This window comes from Macrobrachium rosenbergii, chromosome 14 (genome assembly GCF_040412425.1).
Source record: "Macrobrachium rosenbergii isolate ZJJX-2024 chromosome 14, ASM4041242v1, whole genome shotgun sequence".
NCBI classification, from domain to species: Eukaryota; Metazoa; Arthropoda; class Malacostraca; order Decapoda; family Palaemonidae; genus Macrobrachium; species Macrobrachium rosenbergii.
The window spans coordinates 5723186-5740302 of NC_089754.1; the positions used below are offsets into that span (position 1 = coordinate 5723186).

Sequence of the window (17117 nt, forward strand, 5' to 3'; positions counted from 1 at the left end):
TGCATTTTTCGAAAATGGCCATTTTGGCCAGAAAAATGCTCTGAAGGTCAAAACCTAAGGTCACTGAACAAAAATTTTTTTCCCAAAGTTCCACAAATTCCTTAACAAACCCCTATATATCAACAACCTGTCGTTAAAAAAGTCGGAAACCGGCCGATCCCCTTAAGGCACACATGGAGGAGGCTCGTTCCGTGAACGAACGTTGTGGGATTGCTGCGCTCGTGTTGAACAGCTGATCAAGTAGTGAATGAAATGAAATTGAAAGGAAAACGCTCCTTCTTCAATAATTCGGGTTTTGGATGAAAAGATGAATCTTTTAATGTTAAACCATCAACAATGTCTTTACTTTACTTTACTTTACTTTACTTTAATATACGCTGGGAGGGTCGTTAAATAACTACACTCAGGAATGTTTTCTTTACTGCTACGACAATGGAATGGTTTGCGCATGCGCCAACTTGAACAGGCCACTGGCTAGCTCGTAGTGTAAATGCCAGATACCGCTACACAGTTTCTTGTAAGCTACTGGTTATCAAAATTTATCACTGACCAAGGAATTGTACACTTCCTTTGCCGTAAATATTCCGAAATAAACTCTTAGCTACTGGTCCTAGCTTACACATGCAAAACTCTCTAACTACACACTCCCTAACTCCTAAGTGGCAACTCACACCCTGTCCTTACACTTTGGAAATTTGCGGGTAGACACTTCGCGCTTAGCTATCTGTTTTCGCTAACATAAAACCCTATACTTTCTCCTGTGTTTTGGATGCTTGTAACGATACAAGAATTGTTGCGTTTCTCTAAAGAAATATTAATATCACTTCTCTTATTTCCTTAATGTTAGAAACATGCACATACACTGTTTACCAACGTTCTCTGCTCCGATCGCTCCTGTGCCCTTGGAATAATGAAATTATTACCGTAAATTTAAAATAATTGATTATATACTCCTGGTTTTTTTCCTAGTCTAGCTTAATAGCGAGGCTAATTAATGCTAATATGACTAGATCCTGGCACTGTCATAAACTGGTCGTCTTGGTTGGGGAGAGAATTGAACAAATTTAAAATTTATGACTGCAAAGGAACCAAGTGCACCCAGATTATGAACGAAGGAAAAGTTATTTGAAACTTACCTTAGATTTTCCCTGGATTTACAATTAAATGAGTAAGGTCGCCATTTGGAATTAGAATTCTTTTACAATTTAAAGGGGTTTATTTACAGAGATTTAGCAATTAAACAAGGAGACAAAATGCCAAAATGGTACCCACTGGGCATGATCATTAAATATATACAGAGAGCAATACTGCAGTGATTGGCAACAAGCAAGCTAATTAATAAGGGGCCAATGTACAATACAATTATTCCCGTTATAATAATAATAACCTGGGTTTTGCAATTGGATAATTGCATATTTCATAAGAATCGTTCAGATAGTGAAACAAGCATGAAATTTTGCACAAGTGCTCTTTAAAGTTCCCTCTATCAGAAAAGGGCGCTACACCACGCAAAAATTTAATATGGCGGCCAAATTCCAAGATGGCGGCCAGTATCGACAGATTTTGGCTAATTTTTCACTAGAATGGCATGTATTTGCTTCTAGCAATATGGTAAAGCTCTTCCATACTATTTCTTGAATATTATGTTTCTGTAGCTTCCCAGTACAGTTTACCTTAAATATGGGGGCTATATGGCTGCCAAGAAAAGGTAGAAACAATAATTATAATGAGAAATAATGCCTGTTCAACAATTATCGTTTTAAGCATGGATCTTGGTTTCTGTGGTTTTAGATCCTAATGAGGCCATCTTTTCTGAATAACTCATCAATTTTGAAGGAAAATTAATAAATGTAAAAGAGTGTATGTCTGCACACAACCAGGGCACACTGGTGACATCACTGCTGTGTAACTCAGCATGGGTTCAGTGCCAGCTAATCCAGCTTTACTAATCCTGTAGTCTTAGACTAGTAGTTGTAGTATAGTTTAGTTTAGTGTCCCAAATGCTTTCTAACAGCCCCAGACCAGCTATAGTTAGATAGCCGCACCTGAATAGACAGGATGTGCCAGCCGGGAGAGCCGAGCCAAGGGTATGGGGGCTGTACATGATGGTTCATGTACTTACCCGGATGGTGTACAGATCACACGGGACTTAAATGGCACTGGATGAATGATCGGGCTAGGTGTAGGAGACCGAACCTAGTTGAATCCCATACAGGAATGTGTGCTTTGTTTAAGGTGGTAAAGGATAACCCCTCGGCCTTAATCAAAAGTGAAATCATGGCAGAATGTGATGCCAATCCAATATTGAGCAGTAGAAAAACAAACTGGAGTTTGTGTTGTCTTTGTCAGAAGGACAAAAGAGGTGAGCACTTGACATCACCTCCAAGTCATCATGTCCTAGACCATGATGGGTACACAATGCTGGCAAGGAACATTCATGTTCAGTGAAATTAATGAAATGCCACTGATAATGGATCCAGCAAGGCTGGATGAAGGTGATGGCATAGAGGCCACTCTCAGGAAAAATGCAGCAAAATACCATGTGAACTGTCGCTTGTTGTTTAACAACACTAAACTGGACCGTGCAAGAAAGCGACAATCCAATGACCAGACCAGCAACACTGAGACTAGTCGTTGCAAAACTGCGCCGAACCAGTCATGACAATGAAGTTTGCATTTTCTGTGAGAAAGTGGCACCTGCATCTGATCTCAGACAGGCTAGTACTAAGGGCCTTGACTTGAAATTGCGTGAATGTGCAGAGATACTTAGTGATGGCAAGCTCCTTGCTAAGTTGACTGGTGGGGATGTCATTGCACAGGAGTTTAAGTATCACCATGCCTGTCTTTGTGCCCTCTACAACAGAAAAAGGTCCTACCTGAGGAGCCTTGAGAAAGACCAAGGTAGCACTGAGTCAGAATCAGATGTGTATCCACTAGTTCTGTCAGAACTGATGACATACATTGTTGAAAACAACCTTTGTTCAGATGATCCAGTCACATTTCGGCTGGCAGATATTTGCCACCTCTACCAACAACGTCTGGAACAATTAGGTGTAGAGTCACCAAGTGTAAATTCCACGAGACTCAAAGACAAACTTCTGGCAGAAATTCCAGAACTTGAGGCTCATAAATCTGGCAGAGATGTATTACTTCCATTTCAAAAGGATGTGGGAAAAGCACTTGCTCAATCATCAGATCTTTCAGAGGCAGTTATCATTGCTAAAGCAGCAAATATTCTCAGAAAGTCTATACTTGATCATCAGTCACGGTTTGATGGCACATTTTCTGAGGCTTGTGTACGAAATTCTGTGCCTCCTCTCCTGCTCCAGTTTGTAGGGATGGTTGAGCATGGGGCTGACATCAAGTCACAGTTACGATTTGGAGCATCAAAAACTCCAGACCAGGCCATTGCACAGCTCATGCAGTTCAACTGCTACTCCCGATACAAAGAGGGAGCAACAACTCATAGACACTCAAAGACAGAGAAACACCATTCCCAGTCTACATGGGACTCTCAGTCTATGCCAAAACCAGGAAGAGAAACCTGGTTGAAATGCTACATCAGTATGGTCTCAGTATCTCTTATGACATAGTACTGGAGGTCTCTGCACAGTTAGAGATGCCACAGTTAGCAAATATGTGGAGGAGGGTGTGGTCTGTCCCCAGTACTGCGAAAAGGGTTGTTCACCACTGCAGTGATGGACAACATCGACCACAACCCATCTGCAACTACTGCCACTACCTCCTTCCATGGAACTAGCATCTCCATATTTCAGCACCCCACCAAGGGAGAACACTGGACAGGAAAGACAGCAACTAAAGTTTGCACCTGAGAAAGTGAGGTCGGTGCCTGAATTGCCGGACACATTCACAAACATCTCACCAGCTTCCTTTCAAACAAAGAACCCTGTGCCACCAAACACTGCAATACCAAAGCCACCCACAGATATCTTGGGGCCACAGCTTGCACTGGAGTATCAGTGGCTAGACAAGGTCATAGTCACCCAGGAAATAGATGATGCAGTGAATCTGACGTGGTCAGCTCATCACGCTTCAATGAAGAGAAGCCTAGAATTTGAAGTAACCATAACTTCATTGCTTCCTCTCCTGCGTGATCAGGCTCATTCTGTTGCTACGATCAAACACGTGATGCAGAAAGTGCAGGATGTCACTGATTTTCTGAACCCTGGCCAGATACCCATAATCACAGCTGATCAGCCAATCTATGCCGTAGCAAAGCAGGTGCAGTGGCAGTGGCCTGATCAGTATGGCGAAGACAAGTATCTGGTAATGTTTGGTGGTCTGCACATTGAGATGGCAGCAATGACATCTCTTGGTACTCTTCTTCATGGCAGTGGTTGGACAGGAGCTCTGGTGGAGGCAGGAGTTGCTTCATCTGGAACTGCAGAATCCTTCCTGTCAGCTGCAAGTGTAACCAGGACACGGCAGATGCACCAGGTTACAGCCTCTAGTTTGTACAAACTCCTGAGGACAGCATACACTGACTACTGTGCTGAGAAAAAGCAAACAACAATGAGCAGGCATTAGAGTTTGAGGAGTGGTGTGACCTTCGAAGACAGCAGAGTCCACAGTTCCACTTCTGGCACATGGTGTTGTCTATGGAACTTGTGATATTCCTACTGATCAGGTCCTTCCGTGAGGCCAATTTTGTCCTCTACTGCCAGGCATTGCATGAGCTGATACCCTACTTCTTTTCCAACAATAATACAAACTATGCTCGTTGGCTGCCTATTCACCTCAGGGACATGCTTACCCTAGAGAGTTCACACCCAGAGTTGCACAAGGAGTTCAAGGCTGGCAACTTTGTTGTGCACAAGACCAGTCGCCAGTTCTCAGCAATGGCTCTTGACCAAGCTCATGAGCAGACCAATGCCTTTATAAAGGCTGATGGCGAAGCCATTGGGCTGACTGAAGATCCGTCAGCACTCAGAAGATGGATGGTGGCTGGCCCAGAGATCATCCGCTTGGTGTCTGCATACGAAACAGAGGTTCAAAGTAAGGAGTCTAATGAGCAGACAACACACCACGAACAAACACCTCATGCGCAGAAGACATTCTTGGAGAGAGTCAGCAAGCTGTCATTGGCTTTAACAACACTTGGGAAGTCCTTTTCAGGAAGAGAGCCAGGATCTGTATTCCATTGACAACAAAGACATTGCCCACCCCAGCTCAGCAGAACTTCTACAGACACACCTTGACAGAGGCCGCACTAAATTTCAGAAGTTTTCAGACTCTTTGGCAAACAATGCAGTCTCCTTCTATGAGCCGATAAAGAAGAACAGAACTGACTTCTTCAGGCAAGAAGCTGCTCCTGTAGAACAGTCAAAGCAGAAACTTCTGAAGGAGGATTGCCAGCTTTTCTCAAAGCTATTTATATCCTGTCAGAGCCGTGAATGTGATCTGCAGGAATTCTTCCAGCACGAGAATCAAACATTCCCAGCTTCCCTTAGTGAGGGGTGGTAGGCTGTACACATGTCAGAAGTCTCAGCTGACCTCGGTCCTGGAGAGTCATGTTACACTAGAAGACAAAGAACCAAAGACTGATGTCCTCATTGTAGATGGATCAGCTTTGGTCCATGCCTTGCCACCAAAGAAAGGAAAGACCTTTGAGGGCTATGCACTTTGCGACTTCTTGCCTGTGATACAATCCTATAGCAGCAAGTACACATCATCACATCTTGTATTTGATGTATACAATACATCCAGCCTCAAAGCTGAGACCAGGCTCCAACGTGGTCAAGGAGGAAGGCGCAAGGTGACAGACAAGAACACAATTCCATCCAACTGGCGCAATTTCCTGAGACACGATGCCAACAAGACAGAGTTGTTCCAGTTCCTGGCAGACAAAGTTGCCCAGATGTCTGCCACAAATGTTGTCATTGCCACGAAAGGGTCTGCTGTCCTCAGCACTCATGAGGCTAGTCTTCAGGGACTGGAAAAGTGCTCTCATGAGGAAGCTGACACCCGCATCTTTCTCCATGCCAAATATGCCACAGAACATGGAGCCAAGACCATCACGGTTAAAGCAAATGACACAGATGTTCTTGTCGTTGCAGTCAGTGCTTTCTCCACTCTCCACAATCTAGGGCTAGAGAAGCTATGGGTGGCATTTGGCCAAGGCCAGAGCCTGCGCTGGATTGCTGTGCATGACCTGTGCAACTCTCTGGGCCAGGAGAAGGTGAATGGCATGCTCTTCTTCCATGCGTTCACAGGCTGTGATACAGTGTCAGCCTTCCTTTAGCAAGGGCAAGAAGACCGCCTGGCAGACATGGAACATCTTTCCAGAGGCCTCCACTGTGTTCTCCAAACTGAGTCACTACCCTCTCAGAGTGGAAGAGTGACCTGAAGGTCCTGGAGAGGTTTGTCATACTTATGTATGAAAGATCCAGCACTGCTGGCACTGTGGATGAGGCTAGACTTGATATGTTTGCCAGAAAACAAAGGGCATATGAGGCCATTCCACCAACCAGGAGCTCTCCTCCAACACACCAAGCGTGCTGCGTTCCAGGCTGGTTGTGTGTGGGGGCAGGCCACCCAGTGTCAGCCACAGCCAGAGAACCCTGCTGAGTGGGGATGGCAAAGTCTGGTGAAGCATGGCAAGTCCTCTGGACAACCAACTCGCCCTTAGCCAAGAGTTGCCAACAGCTTACCAAATGTGGATGCAAAGCAGGCTGTCGGGAAAGGTGCAAGTGCTACAAGCTGGGTCTTCCCTGCACAGCTCTGTGCACTTGCAAATGTGAAGTCTAGATAAATATTGCCCTCTCTTCAGTAGATAATCTAGCTTGAGCATCCAACGTGTCATGCTATGCCTACCTTCTTATCCTCGAATTTTTCAAAGGTGTAGGTTGAGAGACCTATACATAGATTGGTTGCGTTTAGTCCGTATTTCTCTTCTTTTCTTTTATGGTTACAGTCTTAGACACAATGTTGTATGTGACCATACCATTACTATTTCAGTTGAAAATAGCATATTAGTTAAACTGTCTGATCACATGAATATACCATTAAATAAAAACAGTTGGTCTCTATGTCTGCTAGCGCTGTGGATAGAAAAACTTTTATGGCAACCATTTTGTACGCCATCTTGGTTTACAATTCATTTAGTAAGGGTTTTCAATAAAATGTGTGGTATGGAACATTTTTATAACCTAAAAGTCGAGGTTTAAAAAAAAAAAAAAACTGGCATATTCCATCAAATAGATGCTCCCAAACCAGTGAATCTCAACATAGATGGCGGCCATTTTGAAAATAGCCGCCATCTTGGATTTTCAGGTGGCAGTGATTGGCTAAGAGAGCGTAGTCTTAGGAATGTTTGTGCCAAATTTCATGCTTGTTTCACTATCAGAACGATTTTTACAGCAATCTGCTGCACTATTAGGCCAAAATTACATGAAAGGGTGTTTCGTTAATTATTGTGAAGGGTTGAACTCCAGGATGGGGAAAAATAATTCATACAAAATTTGGCGGGGCCACAACAGACTTCAGGGATCGGACTGCGACCAGGAATAGTTTCAGGATTTGAAAGGCAGTCAGAATTATCGGACACAGGGCGCAATAGAACGGCGGGTCTCTCCTGCAGGAGAGGTTCTGGAGTAGAAACGGCGGCACACACTGAAGGAAATGGAATCCCCCTATAAAATGTTACACATTGCACATGTTAAATATTAACCACTATGTAGCCCAGCAGATAATTATAAGGAAATCACGTAAGCACAGTATGGGAATCGTAATTGATTGGGCTTTTAACACAAGAGCACGTGCTCGCAATCTCACAAAGAGAAAATTTAAACACTTGTATTAGCCTAAATTACCCTTAAGTTGCACTGGGGAAGGGATAACTGGATGATTATCACAGGATCTTTACTGAAATTCAAGGCACATTATGGGCGAGATACGGGAGGCTGAGCAGGACTCTTAGCAAGGGAAAATTGCTTTGTGGAGGAAGGAGTGAAAGTTTAAAGGAATGGGAAATTTAAGGGGTTTTTAAGTGGAAGGGAAAGGGCTGGTTTACTGACTATTTGCGATGTACGAACCTTGTCTGATAATTGCGACGCCAAACAATCGACTCGGCCATTCGTCGACGATAGTTTCAACCAGCTTAAGCTGAGAAGATGGGCGATAGCTTCCGCCCAGTACTGAGATGAGAACGCGTCTGCTCTTCCAAAGCCAGCGGCGTCTTGTAGGGGCCTCATCTTTAGTCCGAAATTCCTGCAAACAAAGCATCCTTAAATATTAATTACTTAGAGGTTAAGGTCCTACCTGGCGGCTAGTCCCACTATGCCTATTGACCTTCCCCATACCTAAATACTCCCACATCACGTGATGGGGGTGAAAAGGGGTTGAAAGCGGGAGGCCTGTTGTTTCCCAGAATCAGGCGATGGAGCGGTGCTTCCTACACTGCCCCACACTGGTGCTAACAGCTACAGTATGATCTGGTTCAAACTATGCTTGTTTCTGCCTGTCGCCCGCCAATTTTCCCGGCCTGACAGTCAAAATGAATAGCAAAGTGCATTTCAAAATTAATGATGCACGGGCATCTACATGAGGGAGGAATATGTCCTTGACAATATAAATATATATATATATATATATATATATATATATATATATATATATATATATATATATATATATATATATATATGTATATGTATATATATATATATATATATATATATATATATATATATATATATATATATATATATATATATATATATATATATATATATATATATATATATATATATATATATATATACATACATATATATGTGTGTGTGTGTGTGTTTTTACTTTTAACCAAGCTTTTCAGTGGAAGAGGAGTGTATTTGAGTAGTAGGCTAAACATCAGCTTTTTGATTCTCCATCTTTTGATTTGGGACTGTATGGTGCAAAATAATATTAGTCAGATGCAAAATTGTATTTGTCTTTCGAATTAAGTTTTCAAGCTTTTTATTAAAGATAATGATATCACTCAAATATTTCTTTCATTTGTTTCAGGAAGCAGACATCCTTAGGCCTGTGCACTGTAAGTTCTAAAGTTAATTCTTTGTTCGTTTCTCTTACTCCATGTGCATATTACAATATTCATGAATTATTTATTTCTATGGAATAGATGTCCGTCTTGCGGCTTTTGTATGTATCATATAAATTCTGTGATCTTTGGAATATTTTTTTGTTTCAATGTTATTCTATCTACTTAAAAGGAATTTCATTTTAAATATTTTCTACCGGTGCAATATTTTTGTTCCGAGAATATGAATGTTAGGTATTAATTTTGGTTTACTGAAAATGCCAGTGTCTTTAACCGAAATTCTTCCATGTCAGTTTTTATTTTACTTTATGATCTTACTATCAAGTCCTCCATTATCGTTTTGATACATGTGATAACTTTCAAGGCCTCTAAGTTCAGCCATCGGAGATTAGATAACTGACTAGATATATACCTGTTTGAGATGGAAGATTTGTGCTATATCACGTCTTAGTGATATCTATGTGTATCTATGAAGATACCACACAAAATACTGGTGTTGACTACGTTAATTGTCTCTAAATTATTTAGCTTTCTCATAATTTTAGTTTTAGGATTCATACAGTGACCGGCCGTATACTTACACCGAGTTTTTTTTTTTTTTTTTTTTTTTATTTTGCGAGAATTTCAATGATTATGAAGCCAGTGAGATTAGATTGCCTTCGACATACGGGTATTCATCCAGAGCTCTGAGCAAAATGAATAACGTCGTCTTGCCTTCGTTTTGTCACTGGTGAAATTTATAAGCAGTCTGTGTGCCTTTTTGCCTAAAAAGAAAACAAATTAAATGGCTATTGTTTTTATATAAGGTGAGGATGACTGTGTACTGTATACCAGAACAAATGCAAAGAACTAGTAAAAAACTTGAAATATTTGTATGAAGGGAAAGCTGTTTATGGACGTGATGAAGAATGAGGTTGTGAGGCTGGATAGAAACCACAAAATAGAGATAGATGATATCAGTAGAGAAGTAAGGCACAGAGGGAAATGGCAAGGGGTACGAGAGAGGAGCAGAAGCCGTTGAAGAGGATTCGAACGTGAATCCTACCCCTCCCCATCCCTTCTCTCTCTCTCTCTCTCTCTCTCTCTCTCTCTCTCTGTATATATATATGTGTGTGTGTGCGTGTGTGTGTCATGCACATACACACAAATACCCTTTTGAATTTAAACATATACGCTTAACACTCTCTCTCTCTCTCTCTCTCTCTCTCTCTCTCTCTCTCTCTCTCTCTCTCTCTCTCTCTCTCAGATAGAGACACAGCCACACATACTCTTTTGAATTTGCACCCATAACTCTCCACGCACAAATATATATTTGAATATATTTGTGTCAAATATTCATATAGGTAGGCGTGTTCAGGTCAACGTAATACATATGCATTAGCGTAAAATAGTATTTACCAATTAGTCTGTCTTCGCTTTTCATGTTTAACAGAGATCTTTATTGTGCAGCTTTAATCCTGTGATTCTTTGAAAGAATAGCACAGGAAAAAGCTGTAATGTGTCCTTTTTTTATTTATTTGTTTTTTGAAAGCAGCGACAGAAGATTCATATTTTCCTCCAAGTTTCCTGTCTTTGCCTAACTTTATTGATCTGAAAATGTTATACATAGGCCCTTTTCACTATTGGTGTATAATTGTAATTTCGGCTTTGTTTGTGAAAAAGGCCAAAAATATTTTTTGCTTCCGTAAAGTTGTACCTAATACAAATCCATAGAGCTGAACCTTAATTATGGCATCCAACTGCGGCAATGACATATCAGCGCTATTTATTAATAATAAATACTACTACAATTACTACTACTGATGATAATAATAATGGTGTTCAAGTGTATTCTCTACCTCCAATTAGGTGTAATTTAAATTGGTACAAAATGCTACATAAACTATAGTCCAGCGGTGCAATCGTTTGGTATCATAATATGGAATAATGTATTTCTACCTTCAAAAACGAAGGCAATATAAAAGAAGGTCCAGGCGGCAATTCCAATTCTATGGGGGTTGCGGACGTTCTTGTTGCTTGCCTCAGGGTACTTTCATTCCGCTTACTCTTACAAGGGGACAGTGTCCCCGATCCTGGGCTGGATAACAATCATTTGCGTCCGCAGTGCGATTTTTCACTTTAGGTGGTTAAGCAACAATAAAGATAAAAAATGTCCTTTTTTTAAGTTAAATTATCGAAATTGACCATTAAGTCTTGTCAAACAAAAGTAAATATGTATAAAGAGCATAAGGGCGTATTTGGGTAATCTGCTGAAACTGCGTGATTAGTGAAACCACTTGCTTTGAAGAATAGCATGCAGTCTCCACGTAACAAATACATACTTAATGGCACTGCGCACATTCAGAGAGCCAGGATTACTTTCGTTACTTTTGTTAGTTCGTTTGTTCATTTGCCTGCGTGTCCACATAAGACCTGAAAAGTTAATAATCTAAATTTATCTATATCATTGATCTTTTGTAGACTTGTCACTGATAGAATTTTTATTTATTTATTTATTTATTTATTTATTTATTTGTTTGTTTGTTTATTTATTTATTTAAGCTTTATATGTGCTATCAAGTATCTATTGTTTTTAGGCAAGTTTCACTTGTATGGAATTTTCCAGTCCTTGAAATATCCATACGTTCTTGGAGTGATTTTCTCTTTATTTCCAAAATAATGAATGCCTTTATTTTTCTCCTTTCCTGAATCTCTTGCTGAACTGCAATAGAGCTTGAATTTTCCTATTAGCCTTCCGTTCCTTGTTTGCCTCTTCATTTCGTCCTCCATTCAGTCATTTCTAACCTGCTGTTATGCTATGGAAGCAACACCTTAGCATTAGATAATTGTCTTAAGCAATTCATCCACCGGATTTCTTTGGGTCTCATTTTCTATCAACTAGTTTCATGATACTCTTAACTCTAGCTTACTCTGTCAACAATCCAGGTTTCCATTTGATGTTGCATTCGGTACTCGTTCTTTCCTCCTCATCCAGTGTACCATTTTGGTAAAATTTGTTCATTTTTTTAGACCAAACCATTGTTATGCATTTAGATAAACATTTATGAACAATTTATATATTTTATATACTTATATGAAAATATGGCGCTGAGAAGAATATTAGGAATTAAATGGAGGGATAGGATATCAAATAGCAGAATTAGAGAAGCAACAGGGGTGCAGCCAGTCGATGAGTATGTAAGGTCCTCACGCTGGAAGTGGCTAGGCCATGTGTTTAGAAGACAGGGAATAGTACGAGATACACCAGGGTGGGTTGTCCGTGGTAGAAGAGGTAGAGGTAGGCCAAAGGAGAAGTGGTTAAGGACAATGAGGCGGGAAGCAGGAGATGAGTGTTGGGGAGATCTTGAGGAGTTAGTCCAGGACAGAATTGATTGATTGATTGATTTACATATATATCGTTACAAGGCCAAAGGCTGTAAAACACACACACACACACACACACACACACACACACACAGAGAGAGAGAGAGAGAGAGAGAGAGAGAGAGAGAGAGAAGCTTTATTATATTTTAACCGTTTTGTGTCTTTGAGACGAGGAACCTGTGGATTATTGACAGTTGCTGAAAGGAAGGAGGGAAACCCAAGCGCTCGTGTCATAGTTGTCGCTCAGAACGATCCAGCTTGACAGCAAGTCACGCACGAACGAAAACTTGAAGAAATCTGTTTTATTACTTTCAGAGTTACCTTTCGTAATACCATACAAAGCAAATTCGTTAATTAGTTCTATTGGGCACAAACATGCAAACGCGCACACAACATATACATACATACACACACACACACACACACACACACACACACACACACACACACATATATATATATGTTTATATATATATATATATATACATATATATATATATATATATAATATGTGTGTGTGTGTGTGTGTGTGTGTCTTGTGTGTGTGTCCTGCATGGGTTCTAGTATACGGAGAAAGATGAGGCTGAACTAAAATAAGCATACGTTTATTACGCACAGCTTGCGCTTTATGCAGAGGCAGCATCATAAATTTCAACGCAATGAATATTGTATTTCCTGGGCCTCGCTTTTTCTGTCCCTCACACGCATCCTCCCCACAAATGCGCTTCCGTAGAGTTGCCATAGAGTTTTTCTTTCAGTATGTTTCAGCATTTTATGTTCAAATGATACTCCCCCTCCCCCACGAAAGAAAGCTAGTGTCCTTAATTTCTCATGTAAGTAACTATCCCTTATGTCGTGATAGCTTTATGATATGCGGACTTTGAATCTTGAAACAGACTGGAGTTTGTTGGTGGCACTGGGTCACAGTGAGGCCCGAGAAGCCAGCACGGTGAAAGTCTCTGTTTAGCTCCAAAACTAATGACCTACCTTTTTCTATGGCATATGTTTTCATCTACCTTTGACAAGCCAAAATAAATCTCGGGGTCGAAAACTCCCGACTTAAAGCTCGAATATAAAGGAAAACCCAGTTTATCCGAATTGTTTCGTTTCATGTTACTTCGCAAGATGCACACAAAAATCCGATAACCCACAAAGGTAAATAGTTTTGTAAAAAAAAAATGAATGAAGCCTAAATGCCATTAGAAATCATTCTTGAAAAAGCACCTTGAGAACCCTAAAAAAAGTTTCCAAGCATGAGTGAATGTCAATATTTTAAAGATTCTAGTCACTTCCGTATATATATATATATATATATATATATATATATATATATATATATATATATATATATATATATATATATATATATATATATATATATATATATATATATATATATATATATATATATTTATTTATTATATATATTTATTTATTTATTTATTTATTTATAATTAAAATAAACATATGTATACATATATTTATATTCTAAAATTACTCCTTACAGTACGTGTGTGTCGTTCAGACTTATTGTTCTCTGTCATTTGCTCATCACAGCGACCCAGTCGTCACATGTTATAGTTTTTAGATCTTGCTGACAATTCTAAGAAAACAATATATGAAGAGTTGAGTGGAGCATTCCTACAACATGATTCTTAGCAGTGAGCCAAATTTTAAAGTTTCGCATTAGGTATCCAACTTTGTATCCAACTTTGTGATTTTCTGACACAGCCCTCTTCATTCCTCTAAGAGCTCAAGCAAATGTAGTACCAGTACGTTTTCAGATTTGAAGGATGGATAAATCAAACTGTTACATCACGGCTACATTTACTCTTTCAACTCATTTCAACTATCAATCCATGGTCTTCTTCAGGGCTACCCTGATTCACAGTGGAGCTCCATTATAACATATATGAGAGCGTAGCCAAGCATTACCGTAAACATGAGCTGAAAATGATAATTTATAAGATTAAAAATGTAAAAATTTAACACAAACCATATTGTTCAGAAAAACGATACCTGTTCATGAACACTAGTTCCAGAAAGCGTCAGAATTCCTCAGCCACTCTGTGTCCAGCACAGCTTCCACTGAGAGGCTCCCATGCATCCCTCAAATCCACATCTTCAAGTGAGCTTTTTTGTGACTCCCTGGGTCTCCCAAGACCAACAATAGTTTCTCATCACAAAAGAAGCCTTTAGTGCCAAGTGCAGTTCGTAATGAGAGGCTTTCCATCCCCCTCCAAAGACAGACTTGTAAACTATGCTTGTTCCGACTTCTTTGAATCTCCCAGGGGTTAAATGTTTCTCATAACAAGGGTGAATGTCAGGTTTGGGTGGCCAAAGACCTTCAGCGGCACTCCCTCACTGTTATGATCTTTCTCATTTCGTGATGGAGTAGTCTCTCCATATCTTTCCAGGCTGTTGACCCTTTTCACATTTTAACTATAAATCCAAAGCACAGTCTTTTCTCCAGTTTCTCAAAGTGCCTTTTCACATTTTAACTATAATTTAACTATTATTTCAAGACACAGTTTTCTCCAGTTACTCCAGTATTTTTTTTATTCCTCAAAGAGGGATAAACAAAACTGCAACAATACTGCTATTTATTTATTCCCAAGCTGACAGTTGTTTCAACCATCAGTCCATGGTCTTCTTCAGGGCTGCTCTAAATATACAATTGTTGTTAGTGTATCCTGGCCTCTGGATACTCTCATTCACTTTTTTTTTATTTTTAATCATCTGAAAACCATTATGGACAGAGTCAACCTACTATAGACCCAAGAGGGCTCCAAAGGGAAATCAACCTGCAAAGAGAGACAAGTGAAAGGAAAAGGCGATAAATAGATAAACATTAGAGAACAGATGATAAAACCAATACATGTGATATTCAGGAGACATCAGAGAGCAGGAATGAATTTGCTTCTTGCTTAAATATTTAGGGATCAGAATATTCCACTATTGCTCTAGGGGAAACAACTCCACATTCTAGTAGTAGCCAAGATAAAACTCCTAGCAAACTGGTTAGTATTAAACCTGGTGCTAAAAACGACCCACCGTTTGCAGCAGCAGCCTGCCCAGCATTGTGAGCAAGAACAGTCAGGTCAGGTGAAGAAGAGTGCAGAGGATGTTTATCGTTTTAGTACATTTGTATAACAAACATAATGCACTCACTTTGCGTCTATCCCACAAGTCAACATTAAGAATTATCAAAATAAGCATGACTAATGACAACTCTATCCAAGAGTCTGAGACTACCCTAGAGAACAGTAGTCTACTCAAGGAATAATAAAAGAGTTAAAACACTTAGATATTATAGTTTCACCCTAAACATTCCAAAACATTTCCACAAGATAACAGCTTTGTGAGAAACAGAAGAAGCAATATTATATATCTGCTTCTCAAAAGCCATTTCTTATCAAAAGTTATACTTAAAATCTTAAGAGTCACGACTTTTAAAACTATACAATTTAAATATCAATCAGGATGCAAAAGCAAAAGTGTTCTAGAATGACTGTAGCAATATCCACCGCTCTTTGCAGCTAAGCCCCGCCCACTGCACGCCAGTGATTGGCTGGCTCTCGAAAGGGGAATGGCGTCACACTAATTAACAGTCCAAATGATTACCAGTACGGATTTGACTCCGTTCGGTAATGCTGAGCTCCGTGCATGAATGATGACACCACAGGTTTGAGTTCCCGGAGTTGTGAAGTCTGCAGTTGATATCTACAATAAAAGATATATTAAGTTATATAATATCATGATGAAGGTCTTGGATCATTCTGTCTGCATCTTTTTTTTTTATCATGCGCAGCTTAAATGCACAAGCATCTTGTTTTTTTTTTTTTTTTTAATTGGTGTTGGCCTACATAATCGATCCTACATGTCAAATGTTAATATCGTTGTGAAATTAGGCCTACATATCAAACTTCTCTATTTTGAGGCAATGGCAGGGCATAAGTCTACACGTCAATTTCTTATAACTTGAGGCAATGACAGGGCATAGGGCTACATATTAAATTCTTATATTTTGAGACAATGACAGGGCATGGGCCTACCCACAAATTTCCTATTGCAAATAGTTTTCTACCCGTATCTGTTGGAATAGAGTAGCTTTTAATTAATATAGTAGCTCCGATATTTAATGTATATGCATACGGTGAAATTTACACGTATAAGCATGTGCATATACACATACATGTGTACTTGCGTCGATGGCCGTAGTAAATGTAACGCCACTTATACCACAGAGAATAAAAGTAAAATTTGTGGGTATGTAGCCGATGACACACATAGACCAATCACAGGACTGTCTCAGCCTTACACACAATTGTCGAACAGCTCTCAATGAATTATACTGAAAATATATTTACAAAAGGGATAACAAACTATATTGCTATGATGAGTAAATATAAAGCTGCTGTAGCATTTCTATGAAAATGAAGGCTATGGTAGGAAGGGATCTTAAGATACTTAACGAAATAAGAAAAAAACTAAATGATAACTGAAAAAGTTATGAGATGATCCAGACCAGTAGATTAAGCTACCCTGTTGTACAAAAGGATACACAAGAGTCAGTAAGTCCTCTCTCTCTCTCTCTCTCTCTCTCTCTCTCTCTCTCTCTCTCTCTCTCTCTCTCTCTGTGTGTGTGTGTGTGTTTTGTTAGGAGAATATTCTAGCGTATGCTATATTCATAAAT

The 17117-nt window shown here is 39.7% G+C and overlaps 1 protein-coding gene across 2 annotated transcripts in view; it reads left to right on the top strand.

The window, feature by feature from the left end:
• Positions 1-17117, top strand: part of LOC136845702 (alpha-tocopherol transfer protein-like) — a 732943-nt gene that overhangs the window by 190090 nt on the left and 525736 nt on the right. For both annotated transcript variants that reach the window (XM_067115855.1, XM_067115856.1), the window contains exon 2: positions 9025-9052. The gene's annotated coding sequence lies outside the window, so the exon portion shown is untranslated. The remainder of the gene's footprint in view (positions 1-9024; positions 9053-17117) is intronic.